Source organism: Crocodylus siamensis, chromosome 3 (assembly GCF_052110815.1).
Source record: "Crocodylus siamensis isolate JL-2025a chromosome 3, ASM5211081v1, whole genome shotgun sequence".
In the NCBI taxonomy this organism is placed as follows: domain Eukaryota; kingdom Metazoa; phylum Chordata; order Crocodylia; family Crocodylidae; genus Crocodylus; species Crocodylus siamensis.
In genome coordinates this window covers 219,090,759-219,108,956 of record NC_143397.1, presented here as the reverse complement: position 1 = coordinate 219,108,956, position 18,198 = coordinate 219,090,759, and positions in this window count along the sequence as shown.

Sequence of the window (18,198 nt, the reverse complement as noted above, 5' to 3'; positions counted from 1 at the left end):
TGGAAGCATGGAGGGCCGCAGAATACCCGTTACTGGTCTCCGCTGCTTGCTTCCCTGCCCCCTTCACATTCAGGATTTTGGAAAGTACAATGCTATTGTTTTCAGGACCACGGCCCCCTCAAGAGGAGGGGAAATGGGGTAGGTAGTTGTAGAAGAAGCAAGATTCGCCCTAAGTAGTTTCTACAATCACACTGGAAAATTCATTATAATCTGTCTATAAAAGCAAACTAAAAAAAGCATCAAGGAACAAACACAAGCTCACACTAATACTCTTCAGGTTTTCACAAGATAAACAACTTTGTTTATTATTTGCAGGGATCTGTAATATTGCACAGATGGCTTATTTTTCTTGAATAGCTTCATTTTGACCTGACAGTAATGTGGTACACAGATAATGAGAACAAGGATTACCCAGCGATGCCTGTTCCTTACTGAATTGTGTCCCACATTGGAATACCAGTTTAAAGGTTTTTGATATTTCTTAGCCTGTACTCTTTTGTTAGGGACTATATAGTACAACTAAAAAGACTTCCTGCAAAAAAGGTCATGCACATTTCAGATATAACACCCAATGACTCAGCATGTCTGTGCTCACTGATTCTGCCACAGCAGTGATCAATGGAGGTACTCAAGTTGTAATTACTGCATCATGGTTTGAAAGAGAGGCAGGCAGGGCCCTCCCTCTAAAGAAAGGCTCCCACTTTGGAACCTGCTCTTCCTCCTGGTCTAAGGTAGCCTAAATCACTTGATTAGTAAGCTGCATGTTTATACAAGATCTGGGGGGCATGAGGGGACTGTTGAGAGCTAATATTTGTAGTAAGCAGGCTATCATCTGGGCTGTGATTTAATATTTGCTTTAATAATTTCTGGTTATGGGGAAAGAAATGCTACGGACTCATTTGATTTTCTTGTTTTCTTGAGAGATTTCATATCTCAATTACAGCAAAGACATCTTTGCCACAAGCTCTGAGCAAGGGACAGCCCTTTGTTGAATTTCTTGTGAGCAGACCAGGAACTAAAGAGTAATAATCTAGTCCGTTGTTCCTCCTTGCTCTGGGTGTGCATATGGTAAAAGTAGTGTGCACTGGCACTACACATCATAATCCTTCCCTCAGCTCTTCTGGCTGTTATGTTTTGGGGCATAGCCATGGTGCCACTCACTGCCTGACCAGCCACTGGCAGAAGAGGCAGAGTAGGAGCCATGCAGAGGGTGCATCTACATGTGCCATTAAGGCAATGTGATAAATTCTGGAGCAGTTTGTGTCAGAGTTTATCACAGCACCTTAATGGCAAGTTCAAGCTGCTGTGGTCCAGGTACATGTGTAGATGCTGTGCCTAGGCGGTTTAGGGGGTCATCCCTGAGCTCTGGGTGCTGGCAGTGGAGGACCTGGCTAGGGCATGGGGGCATGAGCACCAGCTAGTCCCGATCACCATCTACACATGCAGTTCCATGCAGTAAGTAATTGCGCTCTAAGACAGTACTGTCCCCGACAGTACTATTTTATAGGGCAGTGTGAGGCTTTGGACAGAGCTTCGGGTCCAGAGAAGCTTCCGACACTTCGGGGTCTGAAGAAGCACATCTGGGTCGAAGTGCCGGCCTCATTCGGCTTCCTGAAGCGGTTCGGAGATGCCTCAGAGCCACCTCCGAGATCTGGCCATAGGGTATAATGGGGAAACAATAAAATACCTATAACTTTGTTGTTTTACATCCAATTTTGATGAAATTTTTAGGGGTGGTAGACTCTGCAGAGAGGATGAAGACTGCCAAGTTTCAAGAAGATTGATATAGGGGCTTGGGGGGAACAGCACCCCAAATTCCTGAAAGCAAAACTCATATGTCACGTCTAGGCGTTACAACATAGCGGGGTGAAAACTGCAGGAGTGGTAGCCTATGCTGAGTCCACAAAGCCTGCCAAGTTTCAAGAGATCAGTGCAGGGGTTTGGGGGGAACTGTACCCCAAATTTTTGAAAGCAAAACTCCTGTCACGTCTATGTGTTGGAACACAGAGGGGTCAAAACTGCAGGGGTGGTAGCTCTTACTGAGACCACAAAGCCTGCCAAGTTTCAAGAAGATTGGTGCAGGGATTTGGGGGGAACTGCCCCTCAAGCTTCGGACAAGCAAAACTCATGCCATGGGTGCTTGTGGGACTGACTCTGTCTGTCTTGGGGCGGGGAGGGGAGACACTGCTGCAGGCCTGGCTGCTAAGCTGCTATGTTCTCAGTTACCAATCAATCATGATTCACTCAGGGACCAGGGACTCAGGGACACAGGACCTAGCTACCTCATAATGACTTAACGAGCATCAATTAGCACCTACAAAACCAGGCTAAGGAAAGGAAAGAATCAATACAGACAATCAACTTCCCCAAGACAGAGGCAGTCTTGGCAGGAGTTTTGCCTGTCAGCAGCTAGAGGCACAGGGCCCCAGAACCACCCTTCACTGATCTCCTCCACAGCTGTCAGGCATCACAGCAGGGGCCACCATCCCCGCAGCTGTCACCCCACTGCGTCTTACACATGCAGTGACATCCATGGCACAAGTTTTGCTTGTCCATGGTTTGAGGTGCAGTACCCCTCAAACCCCTGCACCGATCTCCTTGAAACTTGTCAGGCTTTGTGGCCTCAGCAAGAGCTACCACCCCGGCAGTTTTGACTGCCCCCCGCCCCCCCCCCCCCCCGTGGTGTAACACAGCTGTGACATGAGTTTGGCTTTCAAGAATTTGGGGTACAGTTCCCCCCAAACCCCCACACCGATCTTCTTGAAACTTGGCAGGTTTCATGCTCTCAGCAGAGGCTACCATCTCTACATGTTTCATCCAAATCATACAAAAAACAACAAAGTTATAGATATTTAATTGATTCCCCCATTATACCCTATGGCCGGATCACCGAGCCAGCTCCAAAACTTCAGCTGGATTGAGGCAGAAACCCGGTCCAGAACTCTGGATCAGATCACAGCCATCCGAAGCAGCCGGATCTGAAACCGGATCGGATTGTTGCCAACTCACACAGGCCTATTTTATGGTGCATTTAATTAATCTATTGTATCCTAATACCAGCACATGTATAGACAGTGATGCTTTACTGCAGAGCTATTTAGTCAACTCGGCAGGAAAGCACACATGTAGACATGCCCAGAGAGTATTCTCCCATCCCTGAACCTGCAACAGGGATAGTAAGTTTCGAGTAAAGGCCTAAAATGCATAGGTTATTGAACAGGTCAAAATCTGACCCTATAGTAGGTGCTATTTTTATGTTTATTAAATAAAAACAAATAAACAAGAAGGAAAAATTGGTGATCATTCCCTTCTTATGGATGATGCATCCATGGTTTCCTCACCTTCAATGATATTGGTGAAATAGGGATAAAAAAAGATGTTAGGTGGAAAGACAGTCAAACACTTTGCCAGTTCCCCTAAAAAGGTTGCTGAGTTGCTAATATTTTTTTATTGTATTTCTTTGTCATTGCACTCATCATTGAGATGTCAGAGAACATTAATAGAAAATAAAATGAACAACTGTTGACAGCAGTTGTCACAAAACAAATAACTGGCATAAATCAAACTGCCCTTGGCCTCAACCACCTCATCCACCATGGAGAAAAATACCATCTTGCCACAGGCTCAAAATAAGAAAACACCACTCAGACAAATGCCTCTTGCATTGTGTCAAAAACATACCAGTGTTGGCCTCTGTTGGTGCGCTAGAGAGGGAGTGGATTCCAGAGTCCTGGTACTCTCCTTTGAGAATGCCTATCTACCCCAATCCCCACTACCACCGTCAAATTTCAGTCCTCAGCCAAATAGTAAGTCTTCTGGCAACAGCTAAATGATAAAAAAAAACAAAACGCTTTGCAATGCTGAGGTTAGGGTTGCAGGCAAAAGCTTGTGTTCTGAGTGATTCCTGCCATTTAAAAACATTACTTAAAACACAACACATTGCAAGGTGACTCTCAGCATTCAAAATGCTGGGAACTCAGAGTTAAAAGTGCAAGTTTCAAAAGAACTGACACAATACTCAACAGTTAAGGGCCAGAGGCTGCTCAAAAGGTGTACTTTGGTGTAGCTCCATTGACCGTTGCACAGAAAGTAAATGGATTTATTCTGATTTCCATTGTGGGCCTGATCCAGAGCCCATTTAACACTATGATAATCTTCCCATTCACTTCAGTGGGCTTTTGGATGGGGTTCTGGCCCAGTCATCTTAGCTACGCTCCATTTAGACTGAAACTATTTGAAATTTTCAGAATTCAGCAGCCAGAGTCATTGGCGACCAGAACAGGTGGTGGATGGAGGATGTGGCCCACAAGGATGTTTGGGACCAAGGAGGCATGGAATGGGTGAACTGGGAGTTCTGGGTGCAGCTCCTGTCCCTGGAGTGGACAGGAGCAGAGCATAGTTCTGGGCAGGGCTGTGCAGGCCATGGAGGATGATCACAGGGGATGGTGCTGGACATGATTCTGACCTTGCCAGTTGCCTTTGTGCTGCCTGCTGCCTGGCCCCTGAACCTAGCCCTGCCTGTTTTCTGGCAGCCATGTACCACCCAGCAGCAGCCCCCTCCATGGGCCTAGGCAGAGGTCCAGCACATCCCCTACCAGCCAGGAGCCCCTCCCCCAGCCCTTGGCCTGGTACCCCATCACCCAGCCCCCCCTCCTGGGCCTAGGCCTGCTGTTTGTCTCGGCTCTGAGTGGGTACAGAGCCAGAGCTGCCTACAGCAGGGCCAGGACCACACACTGGCCCTGCTGGCCCTGGACACTGGCTGCTGGAGGGAGAGCTGCCTGCACGGGGGAGCCAGAGAACCCAGACAGCCGTGGGCCAGCCTGCAGTCAGTGTGGGGGGCCCAGCAGGGCCAGTGCTATGGCCAGCAGGAACCCTGGGCACTGGTCGTTACTGCTGGGGCAGGGACTGTAGCAGCCATGGCACAGGAAGGCAGAGGTGGTGAGGAGAGAGGTGCTGCATGCTGTCCTGTGCTGTGCATGTTGTTCCTGGCCAGGGAAGTGGCTGGCCAGGGAGCAGAGTATGGGGCTGGCTTTTCAAGATGGCTCCTAGCTTCTGGCAGCTGCACCAGGAGCCTTGAGATCTCCCTGGTGGCAGAAGGGGCCCATTGCAGGGCTGCAGGAAGTAGGAAGAGTTTTCTGCTAAGAGCAGCAAACCTGCTGCCACATCCTTGCACATGTAAGGATGTAAACTCACAAGTAAACTGATCTCAGATGAAATGCATGTGTAGATGGACCCAATGATACCCAGAATTTTATTGGCTTTTTTGGTCGCCACAAGACAGTGTTCTGACGCTGTCACCAGCCAGTCCAGGAGGAGACTCCTGTCCTGGGTCCCCCTCCGGCAGAGCTGGTGCATCTGCAGGGCCCTGGCTGTGGGAGGTGGTGACCCTAAGCCTGCATCCTGCCTGGCAACTGCGGCCTTTCCCCCACATGCAGCTGTAGGGCCTGCACCAGAGGATCACCGGCTGCCATTGCAGAACCATGAGAAAGACATTGTTTGTGAGAGTTTGCAACATTTATTAGATAAGATGCTCTGTACTGGGGCCGTGCAGGTCCTGGCTTCAGATCAGGGGTTGGATGTGCACAGGTGCCTAGGGCACATGGTAAGTTGACTGGGAAGGCCTGGGCCCAGGCAGCCACAGGCCAAGCCTCCCATTCCCTCTCACTCCACAGGGGCAGGTAGGCTGCTGGGTGCTGGCCGCAGACCCATGGGAAAACAGGCCAGGCTCCTGGCAGCATGTGCTACCATGGCTCCAGACCCTGCTGGGCCCCTCTTCTGCAGGCCAGCATCTCTCTTCTACTTCCACCAAGCCCAAGGCACCTGGGCTCAAGGGGTGTGGGGTTCCTGAATGACTGGGTTGAGGATCTACCTGTGCTCTCACCCTCTGCACAGGGTATCTCTCCAAGGTGGCACCCTGGAGCCAGCCCCCACCCCGATGCTGCACCCCGAGCTTGCCTCTGCTATGCATGTCACAGGCACTGCACAAGGATGTGTTTGCACAGACCGAGGGGTGCCCAACCCACTACACCCTGCTGATGCTGATTGCCATGGTGTCCTAGGTGAAGCTCCACACCTAGCACAGGACCCTGAGCTTTGATGGTGCAGGGGCAAGCCAAGGCTGCCCTGCAACCTCTGACACCACCTGGATGGCTAGCTGTGGCTTCACTACATGTCCCTGAGCCCCGCAGCTGAGGAGGACATTGCAGCTGGCATTGACGCATTCCTTGGCATGTGAGAGGCCCATGCTCCCCTACCTGTGGGGGCATGGGCTGCTCAATAAAGTTTTGCACTATGTCCTGCCCCTCTGCTTTTGAGAAAATTATCAAGGCTCATTTGAGAAAATTATCAAGGCTCACATTTGTGAGAGCCCGGCAGGACAAATTATGCTGAGGGGAAACCAGCACGGGTTCGTGGCAGGTAGATCGTGCCTGACCAATCTAGTCTCTTTTTATGACCAGGTCACAAAACGCCTCGACGCAGGAGGAGGGGTGGATGTCGTATACTTGGACTTCAGGAAGGCCTTTGATACGGTATCCCACCCCATACTGGTGAACAAGTTAAGGGGCTGTGACTTGGATGACTGCACAGTCCGGTGGGTGGAGAATTGGCTGGAGGGTCGCACCCAGAGAGTTGTGGTGGATGGGTTGGTTTCGACCTGGAAGAGTGTGGGCAGTGGGGTCCCGCAGGGCTCGGTGCTTGGACCGATACGCTTTAATGTCTTCATCAGCGACTTGGACGAGGGGGTGAAATGTACTCTGTCCAAGTTTGCAGATGACACTAAGCTATGGGGCGAAGTGGACACGCCGGAGGGCAGGGAACAGCTGCAAGCAGACCTGGACAGGTTAGACAAGTGGGCAGAAAACAACAGAATGCAGTTCAACAAGGAGAAATGCAAAGTGCTGCATCTAGGGAGGAAAAATGTCCAGCACACCTACAGCCTAGGAAATGACCTGCTGGGTGGCACGGAAGTGGAAAGGGATCTTGGAGTCCTAGTGGACTCCAAGATGAACATGAGTCGGCAGTGTGACGAAACCATCAGAAAAGCCAATGGCACTTTATCGTGCATCAGCAGATGCATGACAAATAGGTCCAAGGAGGTGATACTTCCCCTCTATCGGGCACTGGTCAGACCGCAGCTGGAGTACTGCGTGCAATTCTGGGCGCCGCACTTCAAGAAAGATGCGGATAACCTGGAGAGGGTCCAGAGAAGGGCCACTCGTATGGTTAAGGGCCTGCAGGCCAAGCCCTATGAGGAGAGATTAGAGAAACTGGACCTTTTCAGCCTCTGCAAGAGAAGGTTGAGAGGCGACCTGGTGGCTGCCTATAAGTTCGTCAGGGGGGCACAGAAGGGAATTGGTGAGTATTTATTCACCAAGGCGCCCCCGGGGGTTACAAGAAATAATGGCCACAAGCTAGAGGAGAGCAGATTTAGATTGGATATTAGGAGGAACTTCTTCACAGTTCGAGTGGCCAAGGTCTGGAACGGGCTCCCAAGGGAGGTGGTGCTCTCCCCTACCCTGGGGGTATTCAAGAGAAGGTTGGATGTGTATCTAGCTGGGGTAATGTAGGCCCAGCACTCTTTCCTGCTTATGCAGGGGGTCGGACTCGATGATCTATTGAGGTCCCTTCCGACCCTAGCATCTATGAATCTATGAATCTGCATGCTGGGGGGGGGAGGGACTCAGGGCCCAGGAAAGTGCAGCAGGGCTGGGCAAGGAGGGAGGGCAGGGGCCAGGGCTGGGGGCAGGAGCCAGGGCTGGGAACAGGAGCCAGGAGCAGGGGAAGGGGCCCAGGAGCAGGGGCTGGGGCAGGGCCCTGCCCCCAGTGTGGGGCTTATCATATGGCTGGAATTGGTGTGGCTGGTGGCTCCACTTGGTCCCATCTGTCAGTGACAGCTGGCAGACCCAGGAGGATGGTGGGGCTCTAAAGAGGGAGTAGATACCCTTGGGGAGGAACTGGTGTTGCTGGCAGCCATCAGTGACATGGCCAGCCATGCCTGTGGCTGGGCCTGAGGCCATGGAGCTTTCAGGGCAGGCACTGGCCTGGGCTCCCTGAACTGCTGGTTGAGGCTGCATCCAGGGAGATTGGCAGGATGGGCTGCTGGCACCCAGAGGGGCCTCCCCCAGGACACGTCACCATGGATACAGACTGGGGTGGGGGCTTGGGTAGACCTCTCATGCTTCTATACACAGCATGACTGTGGCCTGGATCCCAGGGCACCAGGATCTCTGTTAGCAGCCGCATAAAGGGTATAGTCTTCTGGGTACTCCCCAATTATGATTGTGGTTGGAGATGGAAACCTGCTGTGTCCACAAGGCCTTGACCTTTATGTGGCACTGTCACACTGACCGGTCATGCCCATGCTCCTATATCTGGCCTGATAGCCCTTCATACATGTGGGTGTTGGAATGCCCGCTTTGCATAAACTGCCACTGCATCCCCCACTTTGTCCCATAGTGCCATGAGGTCACCAGTTTCCTCTGTGGACCAGTTAGGACCCTGGGTGATGGGCACTGGCATGGGCAATGACAAATCTGTCGGGGCTCCTATGCTGGATCTCCTGGCCTCCACATGGCTGTCCTTGTGCTGGTGGCCTGGGCAGCTGCCTGCAGCACTCAGTGCAGGGGCATAGCATGAAACTGGCAGCCATGTAGTGAGGTAATTTCCTACAGCACCTGCAGGCTTTGGGCAGGCTGCTGGCAGTGGGCTGTGGGCAACTGGAGCTGGCACCAGCAGCCAGAAGCTTCCTGCAGCTGGGCCTGGGTGCTGGCAGGCCTGGCTAGAGCCTGGAGCAGCCTGCAGGTGTGGACAGCATGGACTTGGCAGCCACACAGCACTGCGGGGCTAGGGTACAGGCAAGCTGGTGCAGCTAGCTTGCAGCTTGCACAGGGGGACACAGGGGGATGAAGTGGCCTCAGGCTGAGTGCATGTGCTCAAAATGCCTGCAAGCTTTTAATGGCTTGAGGCTGGGGCAGGCATAGAGCCAGCCTAGCCCTGGGGCAGGAGAGGCTCCCAGCCCAGAGCCCTAGGGCTAGCCTCAGGCTAGCCTCCTAGTGGCAAGGCTGACCGGGAGCAAATTTCCTCCCAGCTGGTGTCTACACATGCATTGCTGTGCAGTAATTACTCACACATGCAAGTAGCAAATTTACTTGTGAGTAGCATCATTTACTGAGCAGTAATCATGTGTACATGTAGAGCTAGTGTGCAAACTGAGCTATGCGTAGTAAAGCATCTCATGTAGATGTGCCCATTGAGAAGAGAATTCAACACAAAACAGAGAACATCATCATGCCATTATACAAATCCATGGTGCACCCACATCTTGAAAACCGTGTGCAGTTCTGGTCCCAAAATCTCAAAAAAGATGTAGTAGAATTAGAAAGGCAAGCAACCAAAGGCAACTAAAATGATTATGGGCATAAAGAGTTGTCATACAAGGAGAGATCGGAAGGCTAAGACTCTTCAGTTTGGCTAGGAGAAGGCAGAGGCAGGATATAATAGAGGACTATAAAATCACTACGGGGGTGGACCAAGTGAACAGGGAACTGTTGTTCACCAATCACAGAATACTAGATGTAGGGGGCACTCACTGAAATTAGTAGGTGACAAATTTAAAACTAATAAAAGAAAACAATTTTTTTATGCAGCTTACAGTCAATTTGTGGAATTCATTGCCCTAGGAGGTAAAGGCAGATAGCATAGCCAGATTCAGAAAGGGACTAGATAATTAATGGATGATAGCTCTAAAAACAGCTATTGAACAGAAGTGTTGGAGATATTTCCTCTGGGATCTCTAAACTAATAATCATGGATATCAGGGAAAGTATTGAATAGAGGATAGATCACTTCAGATATAGCTGGTTCAATGCTTTCCCTTTACAGTATGTATACTTCTGCCACTGTTGAAGACAGGATACTGAGCTAGATGGACCATTGGTCTAACTCTGTATGACACACATGTTTCATAGATTTCATAGACATCAGGGCTGGAAGGGACCTTGGGAGATCATCGAGTCCAGCCCCCTGCCCAAAGGGCAGGAAGTCCACTGGGGTCATAGGATCCCAGCAAGATAAGCATCCAATTTACTCTTGAAGGTGTTCAATGTAGGTGCTTGAACCACCTCCGCTGGCAGACTGTTCCAAACCTTGGGGGCTCGGACAGTAAAGAAATTCTTCCTTATGTCCAGCCTGAAACGGTCTTGCAGGAGTTTGTGACTGTTCGACCTGGTCATCCCTTGGGGCGCTCTGGTGAACAAACTTTCCCCCAGATCCTGGTGGTCACCCCGATAAACTATAGGTGGCCATCAGATCACCCCTGAGCCCACACTTTTCCAGGCTAAAGAGTCCCATGGCTCTCAGCCTATTATCGTAAGATCTGTTTTCCTGACCTCTGATCCTGCGCGTGGCTCTCCTCTGGACTCTCTCAAGCTTCTCCACATCCTTTTTGAATTGTGGAGCCCAAAACTGGACACAGTACTCCAGCTGCGGCCTCACCAAGGTCGGGTACAAGGGGAGAATAATGTCCCGGGATTTGCTCGAGAAGCATCTATGGATGCAAGCCAGCGTTTTGGTCGCTTTACTAGCCGCAGCATTGCATTGCAGGCTCATGTTCATCTTGTGGTCAATGATGACCCCCAAGTCTCTTTCTTTTGTACTGCTATCCAACGTAGCACTGCTGAGCCTACAAGGATGCTGCAGGTTTTTCCTCCCAAGGTGGAGAACCTTGCATTTTTCGGTGTTAAACACCATCAGGTTCTCATCTGCCCATTTGCTGAGCATGTCCAGGTCAGCCTGGATCACCCACCTATCTTCTGGCATGGATGCTTTGCCCCAAAGTTTGGCCAGTCCACTCCCGACTCCAATGTCCACATCATTAATGAAGATGTTGAACAGTATGGGTCCAAGGACAGAGCCTTGAGGGACCCCACTGGTCACAGGGCACCACGATGAGTGACTGCCATCGATTACAACCCTCTGGGTCCAACCACGGAGCCAATTTCCCAGCCAGCGGATCGTGGTGGAGCCAAGGCCACAACTGGCCAGTTTGGCCAAGAGGTGATCATGGGATACCAGATCAAAAGCTTTTTTGAAGTTATGCATCGGACACACAAACCCATTTTTTAAAAAGCAACAGATTTTGTAATCATTCTTTTAACAGATTTTGGTCCCATCATATGAATCTAAGGGCTGGTGTCATAAGAATCAGTCTGTAGGCTCTGTCCCATGAATTCGCAGGTATGGATGTTTTCAAACACACACTACCTAACATATTTCTGCTTACATGCACCAAACCTGAAAAAACAGAGGTGTAGATAACATGACCATTCTCAAGCATCCCAGCAGCAGGAGCTGCCACAAGAATGCTCTTAGAGTAGCTTCATTGCTACATTTCCAGGTTCAGCACATGTGAATAGGAGCAGATGGGTGAGTCAGGCTCAAGAGCAGCTGTTTCAGGAAGCACCCAGGATGTGGTGTAGATGGGCCACTCATGCTCCTTTATCTCCATGCTAAGCCCCAGGAAATGCAGAAAAGTGGTTTGTGAATTAAGATAATTATACTAGAAGCCATATTTCTGCTATACCTTTGCAAGCACTTGCACTCAAAATGTCCCATTTGTATGATAGAATATGTAATTTCATGGTTGCAGGTATGAAATCTGGCCTCTTTTTACTCTTGGCCTTGATTACACTGAGCCTGAAATGTCCTATTTTTTTTACTTATTAATATTCCTTAATATTTCATTACAGTATTTACACTGTAGTAGAGCAGGAGCCTCAGTTACAGTCCAGAGGGGAAGGCATACGGTGGTCAGATTTTGAGGACAAAAATTCAGGACAAAGTTTTGGATCCTCCACAGACCTCCAGAACTGGTAGTATACCCTAGGGATTGGCAACTGCTAGCACATGAGGCTACTGGATCCAGCCCATGGAGCCAGGAGGCTTTGGTGGTGTGTGGAGGGAAGGGAGAGGGGCTTCAGCATCATCCTGGCAGCAGGAGGCTTCACTGCACCAGGGCTGGGTGGCTGGGTACTGTGCCCATGTCAGAGGGTAGGAAGAAGCAGTGGTGGCAGCCAGGTCAGAACCTAGCCTGCCTTGACCAAGTCAGCCTATTTTGGTTCACAGCTCCAAAAGGTTGCCAGCCAGTGATCTACACCTTCTCTAGCTCCAGTTTAGTCTAGTTGAAGGATAAGAGGCAGGCTCAGAGTTGAGATTAATTTTCTTGGGTATAGAGCAGGGGCAGAAAATTATTTCAGCTGGAAGGCTGCTTAATGAGTTTTGGTGAGCTGCCAAGGGTGCCAAGGGCCAAAGGGTAGCCCCGTGCCCTAACAGGTGCCCCACCTGCTGCTCACCATCTTGGGACTGGAAGTCTACCCTGCCCCCGCCCAACCCCTGACCTTTGCCACCAGAAGTCTCTCCTCTTGTCTCCTGCAAGTACTCCTTTTGGGAAGGGAGGGTTGCCATCTCAGAATCAGAAAAAAGCCAAATCTATACTAAAAGTCAAACACCTACTATAACATATTTTAATTTTATTACAAAAATATTTTTGTCATGATTTGTGGTTGTGTAGTGTATATAGACTCAAAAATTCAAAATTGAAGCCTTACTCTTGAATATTGTGTGTGGGAGATGTGGTTGGGAGTGTGTGTGTGTGTATGGTGGAGTGTGGGGGAAGGTATGTGGGGGGATTTGTGAGAGGGTATGGCTGTGCATGTGGGGGCAATAGGGTATGGTGGATGTGAGTGTATGTGTGGGGGTGTTGTGGGGGCAGGGTATGGGCGTGTCACATTTGTGGGTTGTGAGGGAGGGTGGGGGTGTGTGGACCCCCTACACACTCCCTGCATGGAGCACAGCCCCTGCCATCACTGGCAGCAGCAGCAGGTGGCAGTGGAAGTTCATGGCCCAGTGGCACATGGTTCCAGCCAGTGCTGCACGTGGTGGTGAAGAGTGCAGCCAGACTGGCCTGTCCCTATCGCATGGGGCTCTGCACGGCACATGTGCAGTAGGGCTGTATGAAATTTTGCCGGCAGTTTCGTTTTGACACTGTTTTGACAAATTTTGAGGCCAAAACAGCAAAACTGGAATGAAACAAAGGCCATCGAAATAGCCTTGAAACAAAATGAGACTGGTTGAAACGTTTCACAAGCTGAAACTTTTTGACCATAGGCTGGGGATGGGAAGTCAGTCCAGCTGGGCTGACTTCCCATATCCCAGCGCAAGATCCTGAAGCGGGGTGGTGAGGTAGCCCAGCTGGGATGCTTTCCCCATCCCCCGTGCTACATCACACTGGAGGTGGGAGGCTGTCTCCCTGTCCCCTGCGCTACATCGCGGCCAGGATGGGAGGTAGCCCAGGTGGGCTGGTTTCCCGTCTCCCATGCTAGATTGCATGGAATGGAATGGAACAGCTGTTTTGAATCGAAATAGAATTTGATATGAAAAACTGTCGAAACCCAAGGCAAAATGGAATGGTGCAATTTTGCATAGCCCTAATGTGCAGCTCCTGGCACTCACGCACCACTGAGGCAAGCCCCACACCATGGAGCTGGCTGTCTTCACCATTCCCTGCTGTGCAGATCCTGGGACGCCACTGGGAGTGGAAGAGAGCCCTGTCCCCTGCTTCCTGGCAGAGTCCTGGGAAGCACACCAGGAAGCAAAGAAGGATGCCAGCTCCATCATGCAGAGCTTCCCCTGGTGGCACATGAGTGCCAGGAGCTGCCTGGTGCCTGGAGTGAGCAGGATGCTAGAGAAGCCCAGCAGGTTTCCCAGTGGCTGCAGCAGTGGCAGCAGCAGCCCCACCTGGAAGCTGTGTGCTGGCTTAGCTGGGTCTTTCCATCCACAAGGGTGGGAGAAAGGCAAGCAGGCTGAATGGGGTACAATTAGTTGGTGGGTGCCTGTCGACCAGATGAAATTGCCTGGCAGGCTGCATGTAGCCTGCAAGTTGCATTTTACCCATTCCTGGTGTACAGTGACATGAGCCTTACTTCCAATTTAGTGCATGGCTACATCTGGACCTGGAAGCAGTAGAGCCGTGTTCAAGTGCCAGGTGGAAATTATTTGGCTAGGGAAGACTGGCTGATCCAGAACCATTTTTTAAAAATTCAGGACAAAAGTCCCATTTTGTGAACACTTTGGGGACACTGGGGGACAGTTTCAAAATTTGGGTGTGTATAGGAAAATTTGGGACAGCAGGTTGCTTTAGCAAGGCACTGTATAAATACAAGACAAAAAGATTGTCCCTGATCAAAAGACCTTACAATGTAAACACTGTAAAATCAAATCTTTTTAAAGTGCATGGTTCTTTTTGGTGGAGATGTGACATATTCTCTCAATTTTAGTTATCAGTTAAAATAATTAAATAGTAGGGCTGTGAGAAATTTCACCGGCTGTTTCATTTCAACGCTCTTTTGACTTATTTTGAGCTTGAAACAGCGAAACTGAAATGAAACCAAGGTCTTCAAAACAGCCTTGAAACAAAATGAGAGCAGTTGATTTTCGAGTTTTGAAGCTGAAGCTGGGCTTGCCTGGAGGGAAACAAAAAGTAAGGAGAGGGAGGGGGAAGCAGGGGGAAAGACTGCTCTCATACTGACTGTGTAGCTGGCCAGTGACTGTGATCCTTCCCTGATGTCCTTTCCAACCCCAGTGCTCTGAGGGAGGTTTGGAAAAACAGCATAAAAAGCAGCATTGTTTGAACTGGCCTGCTTTCTGCCTTGGAGTCTGACAGTTACTGAGCTATTGTCCAGAAGCTCAGGAGCGTTAGACAATAAAGGCTACTACTATCATTGATTTGATTTCCTACTTGCTAGCCTAGCAAGTGGGATTCCGCAATACCTTTATGTTTTTTTTCTAGACCCTTTTATTATTATATTAATTGATTTATTCTTTTCAATTTCATAATTATATTGGATATTATACTAAAGAATTTATATAGAAAGGCACATACACATTTATATATTTTTATACATTTATATCTTGTAGCATATTATAATTTAAAATTTATATATGAAAGCACATATATATTTATATATTTTTATAAAGACAAGACACTATGAAACACACAAAGCATGGTGGAAAGGCAGCTGGCAAGCCTTCAGGGAGGGGTGGAAGAGAGGGAAGAGACAGAGGTATAAGTCGCCGCCTCACCCCGCAACTGAGATGTAGCCTCTTTCCTACAACTAGCAGGGATGAGGCTTCCAACTCTACAGACAGCAAGGAGAGGGGAGCAGTACCAGTGCCACTGCCTGTGCCTGAGTCTACATTCTCTCCAAGAGCACGAGCCACAACCCCCACCCCCACCACCATGACAACAAGCAGCAGCACAAGCACCAGCATGACAGTCTCTTCCACCCCCATTTCACTTCCCATGCTGAGCCTTCCAGTGCCAGACGAAGAGCTGGAGCTGGATCTGAGTGTCCTAGCAAGGGAAATTCTAGGGAAAGAGGGGGAATCATCTGAGTTTGTACTCCATACCCAAGTTTCCCTTAGAGCCAGGTCTCCTTCCCCAAAAGGCACTTCAGAGGAGACTGAGGTAGAGGTTGCAGAGGCAAGCAGCTCAACTGAGCCCACTCCTCCTGTTGCTGTGCCTCTGCCTGCTGAGGAGGGGGAAATTGCAGCATCTACACATGCACCCACACCCAAAAGCAAGCAAGTAGTGTGGTCTGGGATCATTTTGAGCAGCCAAATTATCCCATATAGGCTATCTACCTGCACTGCTGACCCAAAAACAGTCAGGGTAAGGGAACAAAACACATGAGCACCACAGGGATGCCGATGCACCTCCACAAGCACCACCCCCTTGCCCTTGCTCATTCTAAGGCACTAGTGGGAGAGTGCCCAAAGGGAAGTTGCCTTCTCACTCCAAAGCTCCTGTGCCCCCAAAGCAGAGGCAGGTCACCCTGGAACAGTGGAAGAAAGGCAGACAGAAAGGGGGGCACATTGCAAGGGCAAGTGAAGTCACCCAGAGCACTGGGGAGATGCTTCCTGTCGATGGCCAGTCCTTCTCCTTAGTTGAGTGGCCAGGGTTCAGGTGGCTCATGGCACTCCTACCAAGTGCCCATATGCACCACTTTCAGCATGATGGCGGTGCCCTCCCTGTATGAGGCATGCAGGGAGTACTTGAGGGAGAAGCTGCACAAGGCAGATACACAGGTGGCCTTACACTTCACCTTGGACATCTGGAGCAGCCAGGGTGGAGATCACGCCTACCTCTCCCTCACAGGGAACTGGTGCGACCAGTCAGGTAACCGGTGGGCTCTCCTTCAAGCTGAGGTGATGGATGAGTCCCACATGGCAGAGATCATGGGGGTCATGAACTGCATGGTGCAGGGTGGCTCGCTGGGCAGGGTGAGCTCACCTGTGGGTTCATGGTCACTGATAATGGGGCCAATATGGTCAAAGAATCATAGAATCATAGAGTCATAGAAGTAGGGTCGGAAGGGACTTTGTAGATCTTCAAGTCCGACCCCCTGCCTGGGCAGGAGAAAAAATGGGCTCAAATGATTCCAGCCAGGTAGGCATCAAGCCTCTTCTTAAAGACCCCCAGGGTAGGAGACAGCACCACTTCCCTTGGAAGTTGGTTCCAGATCCTAGCCGCCCTAACTGTGAAGTAGTTCTTGCAGATGTCTAATCTAAACCTACTCTCCAACAACTTATGGCCGTTATTCCTTGTTATGCCAGAAGGCACTAGGAGAAGCTAGGTCTCTCCCAAACCCTTCTGGTCCCTGCTAGTGAGTTTATAGACAGTCACCAGGTCCGCCCTCAGCCTTCTCTTGTGAAGGCTGAACTCGTTCAGGTCCCGCAGTCTCTCATTGTAGGGTCTGCCCTGTTGTCCCTGGATCATGCGGGGACAACAAGGCCCTCCTCTGGACCATCTCAATGTTGTCCACATCCCTCCTGAAATGGGGGGCACAGAACTGGACACAGTACTCCAACTGTGGCCTGACCAGTGTTGTGTAGAGGGGGAGGATCACCTCCTTGGCCGTACTTGAGATGCACCTGTGGATGCCAACCGTGACCTCGCATTGTTGGCCCATGTTCATCTTGGGGTCAATAATGACTCCAAAATCCCTTTCTGCCTCTGTGCTCTCAAGAAGGGAGTTTCCCATCTTATAAGTGTGCTGATGGTTACTACTGCCCAAGTGCAGCACCTTGCACTTGTCAGTACTGAAACACATGCTGTTTTTGCTAGCCCACACCTGTAACCCATCCAGGTCTTGCTGCAGTCTTTCCCTCCCTACTAGCGTGCTCACCTCACCCCAAATTTTGGTATCATCAGAGAATTTAAACAGGCTGCTTTTCACCCAGTCGTCCAAATCACCGATAAAGAAATTGAACAGCACGGGCCCAAGGACCGAGCCCTAGGGGACTCCGCTGCCCACTTCCCCCAAGGTCAAATATGACCCGTCTACCACCACCCTCTGAGTACGACCCTTCAGCCAATCTGCAATCCGTCTGACTGTGTAGAAATCAATGCAACAGTCGCCTAGTTTTTTAATGAGGATGGGGTGGGAGACAGTGTCAAAGGCCTTGCTGAAGTCCAGAAAGACTACATCCACGGCGTCACCTGCATCCAATGCTTTTGTGACCTGATTATAAAAGGCAATCAGGTTGGTCTGACATGACCTGCCCCTAATCAAACTGTCCTGGTTGCCTTTGAGGACTTTTTATTATCTTTGATCTTGGATGCTAGTTCTAGCTCTATGTCCGCCTTAGCTTTCCTGACAGCCCCCCTACAGGCCTGAGCAGAGGAGGTATACTCCTCTTTGGAGATAGCACCCCCCTTCCACCGGTTGTATGCCGCCTTTTTGGCAGTCAGGCATTTCCGTACACCCTTGGTGAGCCGGGGGGCTTTCGGGCACTCTTGCCCCCCTTGCTTCTTGTTGGGATGGTCACCCCTTGGGCCCTGAGTATCGTCTCCTTAAGGAACAACCACTCATCTTGGGCACTGAGTTCCCCTGCTCTCAAGAACCCCAGCGCCTCTCCCACTAATCTCCTCAACTCATTGAATTTGGCCCTCTTGAAGTCTAGGGCTACCGCCTTGCTGCAGGCCCTTCACACCCTGCGCTGGATGGTGAATTCCAGCAAGCGATGATCGCTATCACCCAGGTGGTCAAGAACCTGGAGGCCCCTTACCAGGTCATTGCCTGTGGCCAGGACCAGGTCCAACAGGGCATTTCGTCTGGTGGGACTGTGCACCTCCTGAAT